Below are 23486 nucleotides of genomic sequence, written 5' to 3' on the forward strand. Positions count from 1 at the left end.
AATTATTTTCTTATGTGGAGCCTATCAGTGCTCTATGAATAGTATGTTAATCTTAAGCTCAAAACCTGTGATTAAAACACCAGGCATTATTTCAGCCTTCAAATAGCCCATCCCTACTAAAAGACCTATTTAGGTTGACCTCTGAGAGAAACTCAGGAAGCTTGCAAAATTCAGAACAATGTTTCTATGCCATTCTGAAGCCATATTGAGAACCACTTCTCTCTCATCTGCTGTGGTTGCTTTGAAGAGCCACATGCACAAACCAGCAGCCTGCCCCTCGTCCATGGTGTTCCTGGAGGCTGCAGGCCAGGTACAGGCTCTGGAGTCAGACTGCCTGGATTTGAATCCCTGCCACCCCCTAGCTGTGTATTCTCAGATAATTTTACTAAGCTTCCCCAAGGGCAGTTTCCTCCTCTGTCAAATTGGGATAATAAGAGCGCCTACATAGGAGTAAATGTGAGAATCAAAGAGAACATCCTTATGAAGTTCCATGGAAGAGCGTCTGGGACCTACAAAGGGCTCTATAAATGCTATCTATCATCATCATGACTTTATTATTATCAACACAGAGAGCTCACTTGGTAATAAAGGTGAACCTCGATGTTTAATGATGGTATGAAACAGGACTCAAATTCTTTGGCCTATTATGTATTGCAAATACTTTCCTAATAAAAAAGGAAGAAAGTTGGTAGCTCATTAAACTCAGTAGTCCTCTTGAGTTAAAGCAAACTATGTATAACACCCAGAAACATGTTAATAGCTAAAAAGTGGAGACCAGCTGCATTAGTATTCAATAAATTGTTTTATCAGAAACTAAGGGTGAACCTTTAACAAAGAATATGAAAACACTGTGCTTTTAAATTAAAAACCCATGATATACAAGATGCTTTTTAATTGGATAGGGAATGTCAATAAAAACACAACTAAGTACTCTACTACTATAAAGGAGAATATAAGGGTATCAACATTATATTATATAGCAATAATATACCCTTCATTATGAGTACTTTGGGTTTTTGAGCCTAATTATCTAAGGTTTTGGGTCCCACTGAAATTGTCTCTGAGCAGGCTGTACCTTATGGCATATGAAGTCGAATCAAATGTTAACACGATATTGAAGGATTTGAATAGAAGTTAAGTTCACTGGCTTCAGAGTAGATCATAAGTCCTGGAAGCCTGATGGACAGATCCAGTAAATATTCTTCCTGAAATATCTTATTTTAAAGTTGTTGATTTTTTTTCGTTATCTTTGGACTCAATTAGCTTCTCACAGATAATAGAATGACTGATTCAGAATGGATAATAACCTGAAATCATGCCTATAGCAAGATACTTATATCATCTAAGAACTGAATATATATGATTCTTGTCCTAATGCCAACAATAAAAATAGCTCATTTGTAAAACAAAGACTCAGACAGTGGAAGGTTGACATCATAAAATCTTTGATGTTTCAGTCAGTACTAGTATAGACTATTTAGTCAATGTATATATGCTATATTAGGTACTATATTAGTCAGCCAAAGGGGTGCTAATGCAAAATACCAGAAATTGGTTGGTTTTTATAAAGGATATTTATTTGGGGTTGAGCTTACAGATACTAGGCCATAAAGCATAAGTTACTTCCCTCACCAAAATCTATTTCCACGTGTTGGAGCAAGATGGCTGCCAGCAGCTGCCAGGGTTCAGACTTCCTGGGTTCCTCCCTTAGCTTCTCTTTCCTGGGCTCAAGAGTCCTCTCTTCCTGGGGCTTGCTTCTGTTTCCTCTGTGAGCTTACTTCCCAGGGCTCCAGCTTAAGGTTTTAGCATCAAACTCCAATTTCAGAAACCCTCAACTCTGTCCTTTGCCATGTCTTTTATCTGCGAGTCCCCGCCCACCTAGGGTGGGTACTCAATACCCTACTGACAATATAATCTCATATGCCCAGAGGGAAAGACCAGTTTACAAACATAATCCAATATTTCTTTTTGGAATTCATCAATAATATCAACCTGCTACAGGTACCATAAAAGATTTATTATTATATTAATAGAACTCTACAATCCTCATCTTCCAGGACATTATATTAGATAATGCAGAGATTCTGAAGTTTTAGTGTGCCTAAGAATTACTTGACAGTGTTACGAATTCAGATCCCTGGGCCCCCATCCCCAGAGATTCTGATTTAGCAGATCTGTGGTGGGACAAAGGAATTAGTATTTTTGCTGTTTATCCCAGGCAATTCTGATGCCCGTGGTCTTCAGCGCATATTTTGAGTAACTTTTAAACAGAGTGCTAAGCACAGTGCCTAGCACACATAATGTGTTGTTCCTCCCCCACCCTCCCCTCCCTCTTCTCTCCTCCTCTCCTCCCTCCCTTTCCTCTTTTCCTTCCCTTCTCCTTCCCTTTCCCTTCTCCTTACCCCTCTCACCACCTCCTCTTGTCCTCCCCCTCCCCTTTCCTTTCCTGACCTACCCACCTCCCAGCCAACTCTGCCTTGCCATCTTCTTGGTACACCATGGCACTGAAGTGCATTAAGGGTGCTGCAGTTTCAGGAAGTCATTGGACTGTGGGAGGGAGCAGGTGTTGCTCCCACTGTTCCCACTACTTCCAGGATCTTGTCCCTTCAGTTATCCCATTTCTTCTTACTCAGTCCTCTTTAGAACTCATGTTAGCTCAGTCCTCCTCATGTTAAATTGCTTTAAAATATTTCCTTTGAGATTGCTCAAGCTCCCACTCGGTATTTTAGTCCTCACTGCCAAAATTCTTAGTTCACATTAGTGAAGAAAAGCATGTAGAGAGAGAGAAACTAAAAGCAGCTGTTGATAAATACCTTCATGGAGAAGGAGATAAAGGAGAAGCAATCAAAGGGATAGGGACCTGGCATATTATTGCATCATCATTGGTAAAGCTGGAAGAAGGAGAGTCAGCAAAGCCTAAGATGTTAATACTTCCAGTAGGATGGGGATTGAGGAAGGGTGCTTGATTGGGAGGTTGTGATACTATAGGTCTCCTTCGGAGCTGTTTCTGTGGAGTATTAGGATGAGGCACACATTGTGCCATGCTTAGGATTGAGAGAGTGGTGAATAAGTGGAGATTCTGCATAGATGGCCTCTCCAATATACATGGATTTATGTGTAGAACAGCAGATAAAGAAAAAAGAAATAGAAATTGGCATTTATACAAAAAAAGATGAGTGTGACCAGATGCATCACCTGTGATAGATTTCTTGGATGGTTTTATATTCTGCTCTGCCTGTCGTTAATAGGTGGATTGGTTCAAATAGGAAAGACATTATTTGAAAAGTCAAGAGTGAATTCTAAAACTATGTTTATATTAACTGTTAGGACTCCTCACTTCCTGCTTGGTTATTCACTTTAAAGGTACCAACCTGGATTCTTAATAGTTATGCAGATCAATCCTCTGTTTACTAAGTGGTCTAATTTGAGCTTAAGGAGGAAAATTTTGGGGCTTTAATATATTCCAGAAACATACTACTCTAAAATCAGAGATTTATAAATAACGTTTTGACAGAAACATTGTCTTATAGAAAACTGAGTAAAAATCATTTTATATTCACATTCCAACTTTGTTCTCACTAAGTACTTTTCCTAAAAATTTCTTCTCTGAGTATAAGCTTGTTACTCATTTTGTTTTCCATTTGCTTTCTTAAGCAAACAGTAAGTAGACAGACTCAATAAAGTGTAAAACCACACATCTATGAAATAGAAAGCCAAATGACTAATGAAGCTTTGCATTTAAAAGAAAATGAGGCATCTTTCTACCAGCTACGAAGAACAGAGGTGGCTGAAATATTCGTTAGATATGATGTAATGATAGCTGCTTGAATGTTAAATGTATAGTTCAGGGGACACCCAGTGGTTAAAAGGGGGTAATTCCTTGTTGTGCTACACTGTTCAAAAAATGATGGAATAAAATATTTCTTGTTTCAGCAATGGTAATGCATTGTTGGCTTTATCCGAAGCACAAATTAGTTTTGTTTTTTATTTCTTAAGAAAATAATTTTTCTTCAAATATTGAAAACATACAAATTTGAAGATTAGCAATATTAGAAATATGGTGAAATTTTCCTTTAATAAAAATATAAATAGCATGTAGAAATATGAAATAAATGACTGAGTTATGAGTAAGAAAAACAATGAAACTTTTTTGACCCAGGAATTCCAATTCTAGGAATTTCAGCTAAGTGTATAATCAGAGGGGTACTTGGTGACCTTTGTCCCAGGATAATCATAGCTTTATTTATAATAACAAACTAGAGGGGAAACAAGTCTATAGAGGTAATGAATAGTTTAAATAAATTATGGCCCAGATGTAGTGACAAAGACATCTTGAAATCATGCTTTGAAGAACATTTAATGGCAGAGGACATGGCTGTGTTGGGTAAGAAAGACCAGAGAAAGATTTAACAATTTAATTTATGCAACGTACTTAAAATATATTGTGCCTATGTTTGTATTTGCATAAATGACTGAAAGAAGTTGTTTAAGTGGCAGAATTCTGAGTTATTTATGTTTTCCTTTTTCTGCTTTTCTCTCTATTCAATATGCATTTTCTAATAAGAGGGGGGAAATGATATGCCCCATAGATAACAAAAGATTAAGGAAGAGTGTGTTCTAACAGTAATCAGAATTGTAGTTACACATTTGTCTGCCCAGAGCTTAAAGAGATGTTTGCACTTGAGCCTTTTTACTTTGGAGCCCCTATGAAGTACTTCATAGCAAGCCTGCTGCTGCTGCTGCATGTGTGTGTTACTTGTGCTTCGAGAACAGCATCTTTTATATGGAAGAAAATAGGGACTTCAGAATAAAGGCAACTTGGAAGACAGAGATTCTTAAATATTTTTAGTTCCTGGTCCCTTTGGAATCTGATGTAATTGTGATTTTTTCCTTTAAACAATGTCCACGTAGATGAAGACAAGACATACCAAAAATGTATCATACAATTTAAAGAGGTTTGGAAATAAACACCATCACTACCTCTGCAGCAGTTTTATTAAGTAAATTTATTGAGGAGATACCATTTAATAATATGCTTTCTAGCTGGCATGTTGTGGGTTTCTGAAATTTTACCATTATTGATTTTCTTAACCTTTGAGTTAAGCATTGCCTTCCTCTGGGTCCTCTTTAAATTGCAGGTATTCCTAGGAGGGATGATATATGAATTATTAAGATCTCAGTGAGAAGTAGTTTGACAGGAGTAGAAGAGAATTATGTAAGCACTGCTTGTCTGCCTGTTTTATACATCTGAGATAGGTAGTAGTGAACTAGAGATCTTTTATGATCTTTTAGATAGGCATTACACACACACACATTCATTCATTTATTCATTTAATCCTTATAGCAACTCTACTCTTTTGATGAGGAAATAGAGACACAATTTGATTAAATAAGCTTCCAAGACAGTAGAATCCAGATTTGAATTTACTTTCCAGAATGAGTATGCTTTTAACTAGTATCCTATACTGATCATAAAATTGCCTATTTTAAGAATTCTACCTAAGGCCAATTCTATATCCTTTCTTTCTTTCTATTTTTTTTTAAAACAAATCAATTTTAATGATACATATGAATAAAGCATGCAATTCATCCTAAGTGAACAGTCATTGGTATTAGGTATAATCACATAGCTGTGCATTTATCACTTCAATCATTATTAGCGCATTTTCATTATTTCAATAATAATAATATGCAAAAAACAGACAAACAAGAAAATTCTTCACCTCTCAGTCTCTCTATGCTTCCTCTGCCATACATAGCTACTATTTCTGACTATTCTTGTACATTTATTTTATTTTTAAGCAGTTTTATTGAGATATAGTCACATACCATATGATCTATTCAGTGTATAATCAATGGCTTTTAATATAACCACAATGTTGTGCATTCATCACCATAAAAAATTTTAGAACAATTTCATTACCCCAAAAAGAAAAAACTCCACACCCATTAGCAGTCACCTCTCAAATTCTCTATCCTTCCCGTCCCATACATAATCACTAATCTAATTTCACCTTTATAAATTGAGTTATATTTTATATAAATGGAATCATACAATATGTAGTACTTTGTGTCTGGTTTCACATAGCATAATTTTTTTCCTGATATTAGCATCTTGTAGTATTAATATATATTAATTAAGTTTCAGAGAAACATGGTCTGATATAGGCAATTTTACCCATATTGATACTTCACTTGCAGTTTTACTGTGCTATAGAGTTCCATGTTACATTTTTTACCTTTCCTTTTAGTAATATACATTACCTTAGATTTAACCTTAAAACCTACCCATATAATAGTTCTGCTAGTTGCAAAAATTATGTTGTGCTTTCACCTTTTCTGATTATTTCCAAATAACAGACATCCTATTTTTTTTTTACCAATTCTCCACCAGTTAAACTTCAGCTTCTCTTTTCTTCAGCTTCTCTTCTATTTTCTGCTGACACATATTCAAGTTAGTAGCTCCATGAGAAAACCGATACTTTAATTCATAGTGGCACACAGTTATACAGTATTTGCCCTTTTGTGTCTGGCTTGCATCGTACAATATAATATCCTCCAGGTTCATCCGTGTTGTCATATGCTTCACAACTTCATTTCTTCTTACAGCTGCATAATATTCCATCATGTGAATATAAATATCCATTCATCAGTTGATAGACACCTGGGTTGTTTCCATCTTTTGGCAATCGTGAAAAATGTTGCTATGAACATTGATGTGCAGATATCTGTTAGTGTCACTACTCTCAGTTCTTCTGGGTATATACCTAGTAGTGGTAGTGCTGGATCTCTTGGCAAATCTATATTCAACTTCTTTAGGAACTGCTAAACAGTCCTCCACGGTGCCTGTACCATTCTACATTCCCACCAACAGTGAATAAGTGTGCCTATCTCTCCACATCCTCTCTAACACTTGTAGTTCTCTGTCTTTAATAGTGGCCATTCTGATAGGTGTGAAATGATATCTCATTGTAGCTTTGATTTGTATTTCCATAATTGCTAGTGAAGTTGAACATTTTTACATGTCTTTTTTTTGCCATTTGTATTCTTTGGATAAATATCTATTCAAAACTTTTGCCCATTTTTTAATCAGGTCATTTGTCTTTTTGTTGTTGAGTTGTAGCATCTCTTTATATATCATGGATATTAAACTCTTACTGGTTATGTGCTTTCCAAATATTTTCTCCTATTGTGTCAGCTGCCTTTTCACCTTTTCAACAAAGTCCTGTGGGGTGCAAAAGTATTAAATATTGAGGAGGTCCCATTTATCTATTTTTTCTTTTGTTGTGTGTGCTTTCATGTATGGTCCAAGAAACCACCACCTACCATAAGGTCTCTAAGATGTTTCCCTACGTTTTCTTCTAGTAGTTTTATGGTCCTGGCTTTTATATTTAGGTTTTTGATCCATTTTTGAGTTGATTCATGTATAGGGAGTGAGATAGGGGTCCTCTTTCATGCTTTTGGTTATGAATATCCAGTTCTCCCAGCACTAATTGTTGAAAAGACTGTTTTGTCCCATTAACATGGCTTTCTTGGATTTGTTGAAAGCCAATTGGCCATAGAGGTGAGGGTTTATTTCAGGACTCCCAGATCTATTCCACTTATTGAAGTGGCTACCTTTATGCCAATACCAGGCTGTTTTGACCATTGTAGCTTTGTAATATGTTTCAATGTCAGGGAGTGAAATTTCTCCTATGTCACTCTTCTTTTTTAGAATGCTTTTGGCTATTCAGGATAGACTTTCCCTTCCAACTGAATTTGGTAATTACCTTTTCTATTTCTGTAAAGTAGGCTGTTGGAATTTTGATTGGTATTGCATTAAGTCTATAAATCAGTTTGGGTGGGATTGACATCTTCATGATATTTAGTCTTCCAATCAATCCATGAACATGGAATGTCTTTCTATTTCTTGAGGTCTTCATTGTTGTTGTTGTTTTTTAGCATTGTTTTGTTGCTTCTGCATATATGTTCTGTACTTTTTTGATTATATTGATTCCTAGGTATTTCTTTTTTTTGCCATGTAAATGGAATTATTCTTTTTCCTAACTTCCTCCTCAGATTGTGTACTAATGTACAGAAACATTACTGATTTTTGCGTGTTGATCTTGTGTCCTGCCATTTTGCTGAAATCATTTGTTAACTCATGTAGCTTTGTGGTAGACATTTCAGAATTTTCTAAATATAGGATTCTGTCATCCAGAAATAATGAGAGTTTTACTTCATCTTTTCCTATTTGGATGCCTTTTCTTTTTTCTTGTCTGATTGCTCTAGGTAGAACTTTTAGCACAATGTTGAATAACAATGGAGACAGTGGGCATCCCTGTCTTATTCCTCATCTTAAGGGAAGGCTTTCAACTTTCCCCATTGAGTACAATGTTGGCTGTGGGTTTTTCATATGTCCCCTTTATCATATTGAAAAATTTTCCTTCTATTCCTATCTTTCTTGATACAGAAGAAAGGAGGCTGGATTTCATTGAATGCCTTTTCTGGATTAATTGAGAGTTTTTGCATCTATGTTAATTAAAGAGATTGGTCTGTAATTTTCTTCTCTTGTTATGTCTTTATCTGACTTTGGTATTACATTCCTAAAATGTATTAGGTAATTCCCCCTCCTTGTCAATTTTTTGGAAAAGTTTAAATGAGATTGGTGGTAATTCTTCTCAAAATGCTTGGTAGCATTCACCTGTGAAGCCATTAGTCCTGGAGTTTTCTTTGTTGGGAGATTTTGATGACTGATTCAATCTCTTTAAATGTGATTCATTTCTTAAATTCTTTTTATTTCTTACAGCATCAGTGTAGGTTGTTTGTGCATTTCTAGGAATTTGTCCGTTTCATCTAGGTTGTCTAGTTTGTTGATATACAGATTCTCATAATATCCTCTTAGGATCTTTTTATTTCTGTGGGGTCAGTCATAACTTCCCCCCATTCATTTCTGATTTTATTTATTTGTGTTTTCTCTCTTTTTTCTTTGTTAGTCTAGCTAAGGGTTTGTCAATTTTATTGATCTTCTCAAAGAACCAGCCTTTGGTTTTGTTTATTTTTCTGTTTTTTTGTTCTCAGTTGCATTTATTTCTGCTCTAATTTTTATTATTCCTTTCCTTCTGCTTACTTTGGAAATGGTTTGCCGTTCTTTTTCTAGTTTCTCCAGTTGTTCAGAGTGGTATGCTGAAGTTTCCAATTATTATTGTAAAGATTTGTGTTTCTCCCTTCAGTTTTGCCAGAGTTTGCCTTATGCATTTTTGGGCACCCTGCTTAGGTGCATACTTATTTATGGCTATTTCTTCCTGGTGGATTGTTCTTTTTATTAATATTAATTCTGTATCTCTTATAACTTTTTTTGCATTTAAAGTCTGTTTTGTTAGTATAGCTACCATTGTTCTTTTTTTGGTTACTATTTGCATGGCATATCTCTCCAACTTTTCACTTTCAGCTGGTTTGTATTCCTGGATCAAAGGTGAGTCTTGTAGGCAGTATATGAATGGCTCATATATATATATTTTTAATTCATTTTGTAAAAATATTACATTCAAAAAATATGAGGTCCCATTCAACCCCACCACCCCAACCCCCCCCCCCCCCCCCCAGCAACACTCTCTCCCATCATCATGACATATCCATTGCATTTGGTAAGTATATCTCTGGGCATCGCTGCACCTCATGGTCAATGGTCCACCTCATAGCCCATACTCTCCCACGTTCCATCCAGTCATATTTTTTTATTCATTCTTTTTAGCCTGTATCTTTTGATTGGGGAGTTTAATCCCTTCACATTCAGTGATATTACTGTAAATGCATTATTTTCTTACACCATTTTATTCTTTGGTTTTCATATGCCATACCTTATTTTTGTCTGTCTTTTTACTGTCTTGGTTATCCTTTCTGCTATTCTTTCTTGTATACTTTCCTCCAAGCCTCTCTCTCCTGTCTTTTTCTTTCAGGTTGTCTCTCTTTAATATTTCCTGCAAAAGTGATTCTTCTTTACACACTCTTTTACTTTCTATTTGTTTGTGAATATTTTAAACTCACTTTCATATTTGAAGGACAATTTTGCTGGATAAAGAATTCTCAGCTGGCAGTTTTTCTCTTTCAGTACCCTAATTGTATCATACCACTGTCTTCTCACCTCCATCGTTTCTGATGATAAATCCACACTAAGTGTCACTGGGCATCCCTTGTATGTGATGGTTTGCTTCTCCCTTGCTGCTCTGAGAATTTTCTCTTTATCTTTGACATCTGATGTTCTGAATAGTATGTATCTTGGAGTAGGTCTCTTCACATTTATTCTCACTGGGGTACTGTGTGCTTCTTGGACATTTAAGTGCATTTATTTCATAAAAATTGGGAAATTTTCAGCCATTATTTCCCCAAATAATCTCTCTGCCCATTCTCCCTTCTCTTCTCCTTCTGAAACTCCCATGACATGTATGTTGTTGTGTTCATGTTATCATTCAACTCTCTGATCCCCTGCTCAATTTTTCCCACTCTTTTCTCTCTCTGTTCTTTTCTCTTTTCAATTTCAGTTGTTCTGTCTTCTCTGTCACTTATTCTTTCTTATATCATTTCAAGTCTGCTGTTTTATGCCTCTAATACATTTTTTGTAGCTTTTTTTTTATTATAATAAACTTTATTTTTAAAGAGATTTTAGATTACAGAAAAGTTATATCGAAATTATGAGGGATTCTTGTGTACTCCCCTCCCTCTCCCACATCATCCCCTATTTCTTTTTAATGTAGCACTATACTTTATTACGATGTATCAGTAAAATCCACTCATTAAAAAAAATGCACATTTAAAAAAATGACTCACTTGTGGTAAGGACTAACCTACCTATAGTGATAATCTAAAAAATAAAACCATCATTGTGACATTTATCAGTACTTCCCACATCTAACAATTACTGAAGGAGGCAACTGTCATTGTTATAACTTCTTTAAAGCCAAAAACTTAAGCACAAGTCAGAATTAAGAGAAACTTCCGAAGGTTCACATTTGCATGCATTTTTGGCTAAAGTTTCAAAGAATCCACATATAAGAAAACCACAACTTTGAATCAAAATGAATATTAAAAACATTTAAGCCTTGTGACAAACTTACTCTACAGAAGGAAAACAGAGTGAATAGTAACAGCAGTATATTTCTAGGAAAGAAAGCAATCAATTATTTCCTATATCATAAAAGCCAATGAGTCAATATTTTAATAACATTGACCAAGCTATTTTCTATTCAAGAATTTGCTTTACAAATTGTATCTTTAAAATGTATCCATCCATATATTTGGATTAAATTGAATTTATACATTAAAAACATGCTCAGAATTCTAAAGTATAAACCATAACTTATCAAAGTATAGTCCAAATACTATACAATAACACTACCATTTAGATTTATATGCTTCATCTGAAATACCTATCTTACAAATCAGAGCTTTGCCCTGTATCTCCAGAATAAATGTTCCTGTGTCTAAAACTTTAAATGATAATCAAAAAAGACAGATTCAAATAATTTATGCTATGCATTTTCTTTCATCAGGCTTAGATAAACTCTTCTCCAAATCTCTCACCCTTGTTTTTACCTTTCAGACTGCAGCAACCCCTTTAGTATCTCTTGCAAAGCCCGTCTTTTTGGTAACATTCTATCAGTTTCTGTTTGTCTGTGAAGACTTTGAACTCACCCTTATATTTGAAGGACAGCTTTTCTGGATACAGAATTTTTGGCTGGCAGTTTTTCTCTTTCAGTACCTTAAATACATCATACCACTTTCTTCTTTCCTCCATGGCTTCTAATGAGAGGTTGGCACTTAATCTTATCGAGTTTCCCTTGTATGTGATGCTTTGCTTTTCTATTGCGGTTTTCAGAATCCTCTATCTCTGATATTTGTCATTCTGAACAGTAGGTGTCTCAGGGTAGGTCTGTTCAGATTCATTCTGTTTGGGGTGCAGTGTCCTTCTTGGATATTTGATATTTATGTCCTTCATAAGGGTTAGGAAGATCTCAGTCATTATTTTCTCAAATATTCTTTCTGCCCCTTTTCCATTCTCTTCTTATGGGATACCAATAATGCGAATGTCTGTGTGTTTTGCATTGTCATTCAATTCCCTGAGAATCCATTCCATTATTTCCATTCTCTTCTCTTTCTGTTCTCCTGTCTTTTCCAGTTAAGATGTTCTGTCCTCTAAATCACTAATTTTGTCTCAAGCAATTCATATCTGCTCTTATGTGCCTCTAATGTATTTTTAATCTCATCCATTGTGTCTTTCATTCCCATAAGGTCTGTTATTTTTCTTTGCAGGCTTCCAAATTGTTCTTTATCTCTCCCAGTGTCATCTTAATATCCTTTATTTATTTATCCATATTTTCTTTAAATTCTCTGAAGTGATATAGGAGAGTTGTATGATTGTCACTTATTAGTTGTATTAAATCCTGTATCTCTTTAGGATATTTGATTTGTTCTTCTGTTTGGGCCATCTCTTCCTGTTTCCTACTATGACTTGTAATTTTTTGCTGAAGTTTAGGGATCCAAATATGTTGGTGTATTTACTGTGATGGCTAATTTCTCACTCTTACCTATTGTTATTTTTTTCCACAGCTCTTCTTTGATATTTGGTTGAACTTATTCTCAGTCTTTAAAATCGCCCGGCTTAAGGTTTCAAAACTGGGCCAGGGACTCACTATGGGGTGAAGATTTTCTCTCTGGTTGGATACAGAGAGCATGAGCTATTTTTTTTCCATGCAATTTCCAGACCAGCCAGCAAATGGTGCTCTCAATGCACCTTTCCATGGAGGTGTTTCAGTCTGGGCTTTCTTGTGTTTCTGTGCTAAATCTCCAGATTGGAGATTCAAAGTGTGCTCTGCTGGCTGAATTCACTGAAGAAAACACCCCGACCTCCTCTCCCTTTTCCCTTGAAACATCTTTTTCCCTGACAGGGAGAAAGATGTCTGTTCCCCTCTCAGTCGACTACATTGAGACAGGGGTTTTACCCCAGCTTAATATCTTGGGGGTGGTGGAGGGAAGCCCTTCCCAGCTGCCGCAGGGGCTTGGTAGTTCACATTTGTCTTTTCAGCTTCTTTGTCTCTCTGTCCCTTGCCGTCCTGGGAGTTGCATAGCACTGTCCTCATCTGCTGACCCCAAAGCAGATCCCCTGGACACCTTTTGGTTCTTTTTTCATTGTTTTTGTGAGAGCATTCAGCTCTGCCTGTCAGTCCATTGCCATCTTCCCACAATCCTCTCAAATACATTTTTTATCTCATCTGTCATTTCTTTCATTCCCATGAGCTCTGTTATTTTCTATTCAGGTTTTTAAATTCTTCTTTGTGCTCCCTCATTGTCTTCTTAGTGTCCTTTATGTGTTTGGCCATATTGTCTTTCAACTTATTCTTTTGATTTTGGAAATATGTGTGCATCTCATTGATTAGTTGCCTCAAATCCTGTGTCTCTTCTGGGGTTTTGATATATTCCTCTTATTGGGCCATGTCTACAAGTAAGGCTTATAATTTTTTGCTGATATTTAAGCATTTGATTGGGATGCTGAGTTTACTTTGATACTCAATTTCTCTCTCTTGTGTAGGTATTTAGTGGCAGGAGGCTGTGCGTTACTGCTGTTCTTTGATTCTTGTTTCAGACTCTTCTGGATCTTTAGGATTGTCACTCTAAGTTGCTCAAATCTGGGCCCTGGATTCAGTAATGGGTTTCAGACCTGCTTCCAAGGGCCTTGGGGAGGGAGGATATAAAGGCCTGAAAAAGCCTGTCTTACTTACTTTTAGTTTCCTCACATGCACTCCCATGGTCCAGCAGCAGAGGGTGCTCTTCAGAAGCCCTCTCAATTCAAAGCCTGATCAGAGTGTTTGCTGCAGCATAGACAGGATAAATGTGATAGAGGATCCTACCTGGTGGCTAAGAGCCTTGTAATGCAAACTTTTTCAGATCCTGTTCTCCAACCTTTCCTGGAAGCCCCCTCCCTTTTCCTGGGTAGGAAATCATTCCATTCCCCTCTGCCTCCTCAACAACCAGTCCTGTTCAATAGAGAGGGAAATTGAGAGGGTCAGATATTTTTAGGCCCTTGCAGGCAATGGAGCTGCCCCTCCAGGCCTGGAAGGCTCCTGGGACACAGCAGACCACCTTGTGGGTCAGTAGCTGAGTCAGCTTTGGGCTGTGTCCCTCTCTTGCTTTCCTGTGGAGGGTGATCCCTAGGCCCCCTTTGTCTGTATTTGCCCGCCTCAAGTCCTGAGAACTCAGAAGTGTCTATAGGGTGTGGGAGGATGCCTGCAGTTGCAGCTGTACTTTTAACTCACAGTTTTGCCATGAGATTCTTTTCCTTTGACCCACTTTCTCTGGATGGTGTCCAGCCTTCTCCTGGTGTCCTAAACTCTAGAAGATTTTTTTCCAGGCCGTTTCTGACTGCCCTCTAGCTATTTTTCTGGAAGAGAAAAGAGTCCCTTGTTTTTCTAGACCACCATCTTCCCTGAAGTCCTACCTTTCTTACTACTCTTCTCATTTTCTGTAATTCAGTTCTCTCCCTCTTCATTCCCCTCTTTCTTCCTTGTGTTTTTCACACAACCAGGTCATAATGATTATAACATTCCAATGTCCACACATCTAAAACATGACAAAGCATAGGTATAAGTATTCCCTCTTTGTAGATAGGAATCAAAGCACAGAGAAGCTGAGTCAAAGCAGAGGCAGAGCCATTTTAACTCCTACTCAATTTGGCCACCTTGGGACTAGGAAGACATGAGCTGGACTACCTTGAGGACTTCCATATGGAGATGATGAATGGGCACTGTGTAGTCAAAGAAAGGAAGTCAGTGCAATATGGCCACCAGCGTGTGTGCTGTTAAGGGTATTTTACGTAAGATATTTTATTTAATAAGTGAATTTCTATGTAATGTTATTACTTAATAAGACTTATCATTCTAATTTATCAATCTTTCCCTGTGCAGACATATCCTATTTACACATTCCATTTCCAGTAGCACAGTTACTGGTCTACAGCCTACTGGTTTCATACTTAGAGTATTGGGACTCTGCCTACCCTTTAAAAAGACAGTCTTTTTCGGGACAGTACTTTCAGATGAAGTATGTGCTTTTATGTGAAACATAATAATTCTTGTTACTTTACAGTGTGATTATTAAATAATGATCTTACTTGTTAACAAATATATCAAAATTTATGTATGTTGAGTTTTTCTCCTGAGAGTTGCTGTATTTCATAAAATCTAAGATATCATGAATTTGAACATGCTATGAAAGACAAATTGTCCAACTTCAACCTAAGCTTTCTTTCACCAATTTAAGACAACACTTTGATGCAAGACACATGAAACAGGGAAGAAAGGGTGTCTTCAAATCAAGAAAATTCAGTGGTAACCTGAAAAATTATACAGTTAAAATGCTTTCCATTTTTCAAATAGAATTTGATTTTTGAAACAAATTCCAGTTCTACCTTCAGAGCACCAAACAGTAAGTTTGACCTCCATCTACCTTTGTGAAAAACTTAAGTTAGTATTATCCAGTTTGATAACCTTCCCATGTTTACCAGATGTGCATCTGATTAACTTTTGGCAATTTCATAAACTAAAATCTCAATTATGAGGATAAATATTTATCACAGAGTATCCCTAAATAATGTGACAGTTTCTGAACACATTTGGAACACAAAAGGTTCCAAAAATATTTTTGAGCATTTGAACATGGCAGCTGCCAAGTTGAACTCTTGAAAGCTTCAATGCTCATTTAGATGCAGAAGTTTTTCAGTGTGTGCATGCTTAAAAATGCAGCCATATATAATATGTGATCTGTTACAGTCCTTATGGATCATGGCATGCTTGAGAATCGCCCACCCTCCCCTTTCTTGAGGGTTCTTTGAGATGTTCTTTTTATTACTTTGGTGGACAGATGGGCTGATCTCCCACACACCCATTTTTTACTACACTTTGGGTGGAGGAAAGAGACAAGAATCACTAGATAAGAAGCTGCAGAAAATTTGACCAATTTTCATACCATCTTTGTGGCAGGGAAAGCCAGTGCTCAGCTGGGGCAAGAGATGAAGCTCTTTCCCTCACAGGTGAATTTTGTGAGACTTTGGAGGGATGAGAATCTGATCACGCAATTTATCTCTCCCCCCTTTCTTCTTACTTTGGAATTTGTTGAACCATGGTTTTATAGTTTTCATCAAGTTTGGAATTTTTGGCCATTATTTCTTCAAATTTTTTTGTCTCTTGATGTCCCTCCTTACCTTTGGGGGAAAAAATTACACATATATTTGCTGCTTGAAAATATATCAAAGCTCACTCATGTTCTATTCAATTATTTCTAATTCCTTTTCTCTGTGTGTTTTGTTTTGCATCGTTTCTATTGCTATGTCTTCAAGTTTTCTAATCTTTTGTCTGCAGTGTCTAATCTATTAATCCTACCCACCACATTTTATACCTCACACATTATATCTTTCATTTCTACAAGTTTGACTCTAGAAGTTTTTATCTTTTATATCTCTCCTACAAAATGGATTAAGTTGTATGTACTTCCCTGTAGCTTGTTTTTTCAGTTCATAATACATTGTCTTGTCAGTTGGTATAGATTATCTCATTTGTATGCATGGATACATATTATTTCATTGAATGGATATACTGTAAGTCATGCAACCATTCTTCTATGGTTAGAAAGCATATTGTTTTCTTATCTGCATAAAATAATGCAATGAATACTCTTGTACATACATAATCCTCACAGTTTATTTCTTTCAATCTACAAATTCTTCAGGATTAGAATTGTAGGGATGAAATACATTTGTGTATAATTTTTTAAAAAGTAGATCTTAGAATGTTACCTTTTTTTTAATCGCTCCCACCCAGATGACTCCCTCATCCATCTGCTCATTGCCTCTGCTCCTTGTCTTTGCTCATTGTGTCTGCTCATTTTCTGCTCATCTTCTTTTAGGAGGTACCAGGAACTGAACCTGGGACCTCCCATGTAGGAGGCAGGTACCCAACTGCTTGAGCCACATCTGCTCCCTGCTCATTGTATCTGTTTGTTGTGTCTGCTCATTCATCAGCTTTTTGCGTGAGCTTATTGCATCAGCTTATTGTGTCGGCTCATCTTCTTTAGGAGGCACCTGGAACCGAACCCAGGACGTCCCATGTGGGAGGCAGGCGCCAACTGCTTGAGCCACATCCGCTCCTGCAATTAATTTTAATAGATATTGCCAGATTGTTTTTCTAAATGGTGGTAGTAGTTCACATTCCCAGTAGCAATGTATGAAAGAACAGTTTTTAACGTGTGAAAGAACACTCTTTCTTTATCTCCACTTTTGTCTTAGTTTGCCACAGGGCTGGTGATGCAAAGTACTAGAAATGAGTTGGTTTTATAATGGGGATTTTACTTAGGGTACAAGCTTACAGAACTGAGGCCATGAAATGTCCAAATAAAAGCACCATCAGAGATGCTTTCTCAGCATGCCAGCCTCTCGTTATCCTGGTGTCCTGCCACATGGCAAAGATGGCGGCTGATCTCTGCAGAGGTCCCTGCCTTCCCCTCCAGAATCTTCCATCTCCTGGAGCTCAGCTGTGAGCAATCAGACATAGGGCTTTTCTCTTTCTGGGCTTCCTTTCTCAGTCTCAGCTGCTCCACTTTCTTCCCAAGTTTAGCTGTGGGCTATCAGGCATATGGCTCGTCTCTTCAGCCTTGAGCTGCTCCCTGAGTTTCAGATTCATTAGACATTCCTTGTCCAGGGCTGGAACTGAAGCCATTTTAGGGTATGACAGGCTCCTGGACTGAGAAGAAGCGGGAGAAGCACAACTGGGGCTTTTCCCATAATGTCCTCACTTTCTTCTAAATTCAGCATCCTTGAGCCTCAGAGCTATAATGTAGGTGCTTAAATGCTAGCTACCAACATCCTGACCTTCTGTTCAGCAGGAAGGAGGAATTATTTCTTTTTAAGGAAGGCTTGACTTTGTCTTGTTGGATAGGCTACAGTTCCAGCATTATCCACTACTTGTCTTGGTAATTGCTGGTCTCTCTATCAAGACTCCCAGCTGCTAAAACAAATACCATTCAATGGTTGGCTTAACAACAGGAATTTATTGGCCCATAGTTTGAGAGGCTAGAATGGTTGCTTCCTCCAGGAGTTATCTTCTGGTTGGTTGGCAATAATTTGGTCTCCTTGGCTTTTCTGTCACATACCAGTGCACACGGCAGCATCTTCTCCTTTCCTTCTTCTGGGGTCTATTGACTTCCAGCTCTGGCTGCTCCCTCTGGTTTCTCATGTCTTCTTTCCATGTCTACTACACATTTATCATTGTTCACATTCTCTATTTCCTTGTTAATCTTCTGTCTAGTTGTTCTATCTAATGATGTGAGTGGTATGCTGAAGTTTCCAACTATTATTGTAGAGATGTCTGTTTCTCCCTTCAGTTTTAGCAGAGTTTGCCTTATATATTTTTGAGCACCCTGGTTAGGTGCATACATATTTATGACTGCTATTTCTTCCTGGTGAATTGTTCCTTTTATTATATATAATGGCCTTCTGTATGTCTTATAACTTTTTTGCATTTAAAGTCTGTTTTGTCTGCTATTAGTATAGCATTTAAGGACTTGGATTAAGGCCCACCCTCATTCAGTTTGAGCACACCTTAACTAATAAAATATTCAGAGGTCCAGTGCTCAAGTGGGTTCATACCCACAGGACCAGGGGTTGGGACCTGAACATGTCATTTGAACATGATTCAATTTCCATGAGAAGGCAAGATTTGCAACACATCCCATGTCTTTAAGAAGTACAGATCTCACTAGATTGACATCCTTGAGCCCAGGTACCAACAACAAATTTGCTGTCAAATTTGGACTCCAAAAGCAAGGCACTGTCTTTTCCCCCTCACTTCTCTTTGTAAAGACTATCATCATCATCATCCCAAGTCCCATTTTCCCTACTAGATTAATAGCTTCCTGTTGCCACAATGTCTGCCAAGGAGGCAGCAAATAACAAGGTGAGCAAAACATCCACAGCAAGGTTCCTTTTCCTATGACTCAGATGTGCAATGTGAAGAAATAGATACAGATCTCTTATCAACTTCTATTATCACATCATAAAGTTAAAACACTGAAGCTAAACATAGTCCAAATAGGTGAGTTCATTTTTAGAAACTTCTCTAATGGCCATGAAAGGTGGGCAATGGGTAAGAATAAGGGACTATATTGTAGTTCTCATCTTTTATAAGAAGAAGACAGTAACCGTTGCTGCACTGATAATGTTTAAAAACCAGATCTTAATGGTAGTGGTGGAGTATTTTGTTGTTCGTCAATTCCATGTGAGTATTCCCACCATGGACGATTTTAAGCTACTGACTTGTCACTGGAAGCAGAGCTGAGAAGAGATGGTAACCGTTGGCCTTACAAGTCCTGTGGAGATCAGTCCACTGCTGCCTGCTCAAGGATTTTGGGCCTTTCTCTTTAGAGCAGAAGTTTCCAACCTGTAGGCCACAGACCTCAGGACAAACCCCATCTCATCTCATTTCATCCTAACCTTCTGAGGTATGGGTACAATTTCAGATGAGAAAATTGGTGTTTAAAAATGTTCCTAAACTTGCCCGAAGTCTGATGACTGGCATTTGGTGGGACAAGGATTTCTGCTTCATAATCAAAAGGTAGGGCCAATATCCTAGAGAATGTAGCCCCTGTCCTTCTTTGCATATTCACTAAGTCACAGGATGACATTGGCTTCAGTTTGGGGGCCTCTCCTGAGATTTTAGGAGATAGTCATATAGAAAGTTTTTGGCTGGCTCTTGGGACTTCATTGTTATTTTGAAAACAGTTTTCAAGATTTGCATTTTGATTCATTCAGCAAAAAAAGAAATTTACTATTACAGACATATAAAAAAGTATGCAGTTAATTTTTTTGCATGCTTTACTGCAACTGCAGATAGATTGGGGCTAACCTGTACATTCTTTCTTGAGCCTCTCTCCTCGAGCATGGGGAACCTCTCTTGCTGATCTAGTAGCTGGCAAACTCTGAAGGTGGGGGCCTACTTCTAACAAGGGTGTGGATTCGTAGTCCATGGAAATAGTGCCCTGTCTGGTTAGGAGTCTGCGCCTGAGCAGGAGAGAGCACACGAGTGCTCTGTAAATGGACTCCATCTGGTGTCCTGGAATTTGGGTCCAGTTGAGGCAAATAGATGGTGGGTTGCACGTCTCTCCTTGTCCGTGGTTAGGACCCAGGGCTTTGTCATGCTCAACTGTACGGAGGCAATGACTCAGCCAGACCTGCGTACAGGCATTTAAGATGCAGGGCTGGCTGTTCCTGGCAGTCACTTTATTTTCTTTAAACTTGAGTTTAAATAAAGAGAGGCTCATAAATATTAGAAGGAAAGCAATTGGTTGGCAAGGAAAACTCTGCTTCATGTGGATTTATGCAAATGGAGAAAAACAATGTAACTAAAAATTTGAATTTATCATAGCATTTGCATTTTTGTTTAACATCTTTCTTTCTTTTAGAGACTATAGCATATCTGTATGTGGGGACAGATATAGACTTATTCGCAATTGGACACGTTTGGAGAGTTTCTCCTTACTCTGGTGCCTTAGTTTTCCAGGGCTGCCATAACAAAGTACCCAAACTATGTGGCTTAAAACTGTCATGGTTCTGGAGGCCAAAGTCTGAAATCAAGGTTTCAGCAGGCCATGCTCTCTTCAGTTCCTAGGGGAGGGACCTTTCTTTGCCTCTTCCTAGGTTTTCATCTTTTTAGGGGAAACGCTTTAGCCCATAACATGTGGGTAGATAAATTCCATTCTGTCCAAAGGTTGATCCAGTCCTTTGAGCTAGCCAGTGAGCATGGAGATCTAGGCACGTAGGATGTGTGTCCAGGGCCAGGCTAGGATCTCTAAGGATGAATGCTGATGGTAGGAGGGCTGAGTGAGGAAGACACTTCAGAAGAAAATGCAGGGTGATGTGAAACCAGATAACTTTGAGAACCTTGTTCCTGAAGGCAAGGAAGGACTCAGGATGGATGGGCAAGGGTTGGGGCAGATGTGCCCAGAGAAGCCAAGAAAGGAGACTGGGGCCTGGAAGGAACTGACTATCCCAAACACCTGGCCGTAGGCCAGCCTGAAGCCACATGACTTCAGACTAAATATCTTGGTCCATCATACCTACACTGGCTTCTTTCTGTTCCTCCAACTTGCCATGCAACTAGGGCCTTTGCACATGGCGCTCTAGCTGCCTGGAATGCTCTCCTTCCCCAGTCAGGTCTGAGTCAAATGTCACTTCTTTGGATAGACCAGCTTTGTCCATCCTATCTGAAGCAGGCTTAGCCAGTCACTCACCATTACATTACCCTACTTTGTTGTCTTTGCAGTACTCATTACTCTCTGAAATCATCATGTTTTCTGTTGACTTCTTTAGAGGCTGAGTCCTCCTCCTGGAATGTAAATGCTATGAGAACAGTTTTTTCTAACTGGTCATCTTATCCCCACTACCTAGAACAGGGCCTGGCCCACAGTCAGGGTTCAATAAATTTTTATCCAATGAAGAAATGAACAAATGAATTCTTGAATATCGACACAATTAAAGAAAGGGAGCTAGGTCTTATACATCAGTCAAAACAATCTGTAATTAAACTTTGGTGGCTAACCTGGGAATAAGGTGTCTGTGTTCAAGGTATTCATGTATTTCTAAGCTTTTGGGTTTTTTTAAAAGTGTTTGCCATTGACTAAGGGCTTAATAAATACTTGTTAGATGAAAATCTAATGAAAGGTCAATTTCACAAATTCTACCCTTATTTCAGCTGAACTAAAATTGGCCCTTGCTAGAGCAGCAATCAAGGCAACTCAGAGGGCCAGCAAGCTCCAGGGTAACAAGTCACGCCCATGAAAACTGAGGGATCCTTAAGTTGAATTAAAAGACATTGAATTTATTACTAAGTCACTTTTTTAAAAGAAAATCTTGAGTTGGCGTAGAAGTGAAAATGAAAATAAGCATATGTATTGTTTAAACAGTTATTATTTTTAACTTAGTCGTTCTGTAACTCAGTGAAAAAGCAAATTCTTTTTTTAATTCTTGTAGGCAAATCCCAGCTGACATGTTGTAAGTAGTGGAATTCCTTTGTAGATGGGCCAGCTCCCTGGATGTGGTGTTTGACATAGTGAATGGGAAGTGTGCTTAACCCAGGACTGAAATGTGACCTGTCTCAAATGTAGCTGAAACTAAAGGCTGGTGGCCAGGCTGTGGGATGGCTGGGCTGTACGGGACAAAAACGTCACCTCTGTGGGCTTCAGACTCCTCCCAAAAAAATGAAGAAATTGAAATAGATAGGTTCTAAATATCCATTGCTGTATTTCTTTCTTTCTTTCTTGTAAATGTCGAGTCCCTTACACTGAATCCATTTGTAGGTTATAGCTATCAGAAACTATTTGCTATGTTTATACATTCTGTATTCTGAAAAAGAATTGTGGTCTGGTTAAAGTTTAGGCCATCCCCCTCCTTTCACCATCTCCCATATCACACTCCCATTACTACCTTTTTAGCAGCCTCTTTCATTTTTTTCCTAGTTCTCTAGATTCCCCCTCCTGCGTGATGGTAGAGCATAGGTGCTGAGGAGAGACTGCTCCCCAGATGATGCCTGGGACTCCTGCAGATACCTCTGAGTCTACCTAGGCCCTGCAGAGACCCACTTTATTAAAATGTGTCTGCCTTGGTGTTATGTGACCTTCCTGAAGTCCTCTGAGCACTGTCAACCAGGGAACAAGGAGAAATTATACTTGGAGGACAGAAAGCTAATTTTCAAGTTTTCTGCCTGCTATGGCAGTATTTACCCTGAAGGGAAGACTTCAGCTAAGACTTCAATGGCAGATATTTTCAAAAATTAAACAAGACAAACTTTGTGAATATGTTCTTTTAAACATTAAAAAATTAAACCAAAGTTGTCCCAATTACATACTTCAATTTTGAATTACAGTCAACATTGTTGTTTTTTTTTTTTGGTTAAAAATTATATACATAGAGCTTGTTAATGTGTTGATACTATCTGTTAATTAGTAGATGGCCATCCCTTGTGTACCCAGTGTTTACAGGACATTATTCACATTTTACAGAACTTATCAGCATAATCTCATCATTTTAAATTATAAAACTTTATAATTTATGTGGTGGTTTTGAAGACCCAAATATGGGTATTTATAAGTATAGGATATAGGATGCCAAGAAATTGTCTAGAAAGCAACTACATATGCTATCATTCCTCCCCTCCCCCTATTTGTTGTTTTTCCTCTGATAAAATAGTTATATTTATATAAGAAAATACAAAAAAAGTACAAAGAGTGTTTTTTAAAGCACTAAACTCCACCATCAGAAAATAACCCATCTAACTTTAGGGACTGTACTATACCTGCTGTTTTCTTTATAGAATATATGAAGAATACTTTTCCACTTAATTAAGTATTCTTCTAAAGCATGGTTTTAAATAACTGCCTGATATTTCATCTGATAGCTGTGCCATAGCATA

The 23486-nt window shown here is 37.7% G+C and overlaps 1 protein-coding gene across 9 annotated transcripts in view; it reads left to right on the forward strand.

The window, feature by feature from the left end:
- The window catches only part of CAST (calpastatin), a 118673-nt gene that overhangs the window by 19886 nt on the left and 75301 nt on the right, over window positions 1–23486 (forward strand). The window lies entirely within an intron of this gene.

The sequence above is a fragment of the Dasypus novemcinctus genome, chromosome 2 (assembly GCF_030445035.2).
Source record: "Dasypus novemcinctus isolate mDasNov1 chromosome 2, mDasNov1.1.hap2, whole genome shotgun sequence".
In the NCBI taxonomy this organism is placed as follows: domain Eukaryota; kingdom Metazoa; phylum Chordata; class Mammalia; order Cingulata; family Dasypodidae; genus Dasypus; species Dasypus novemcinctus.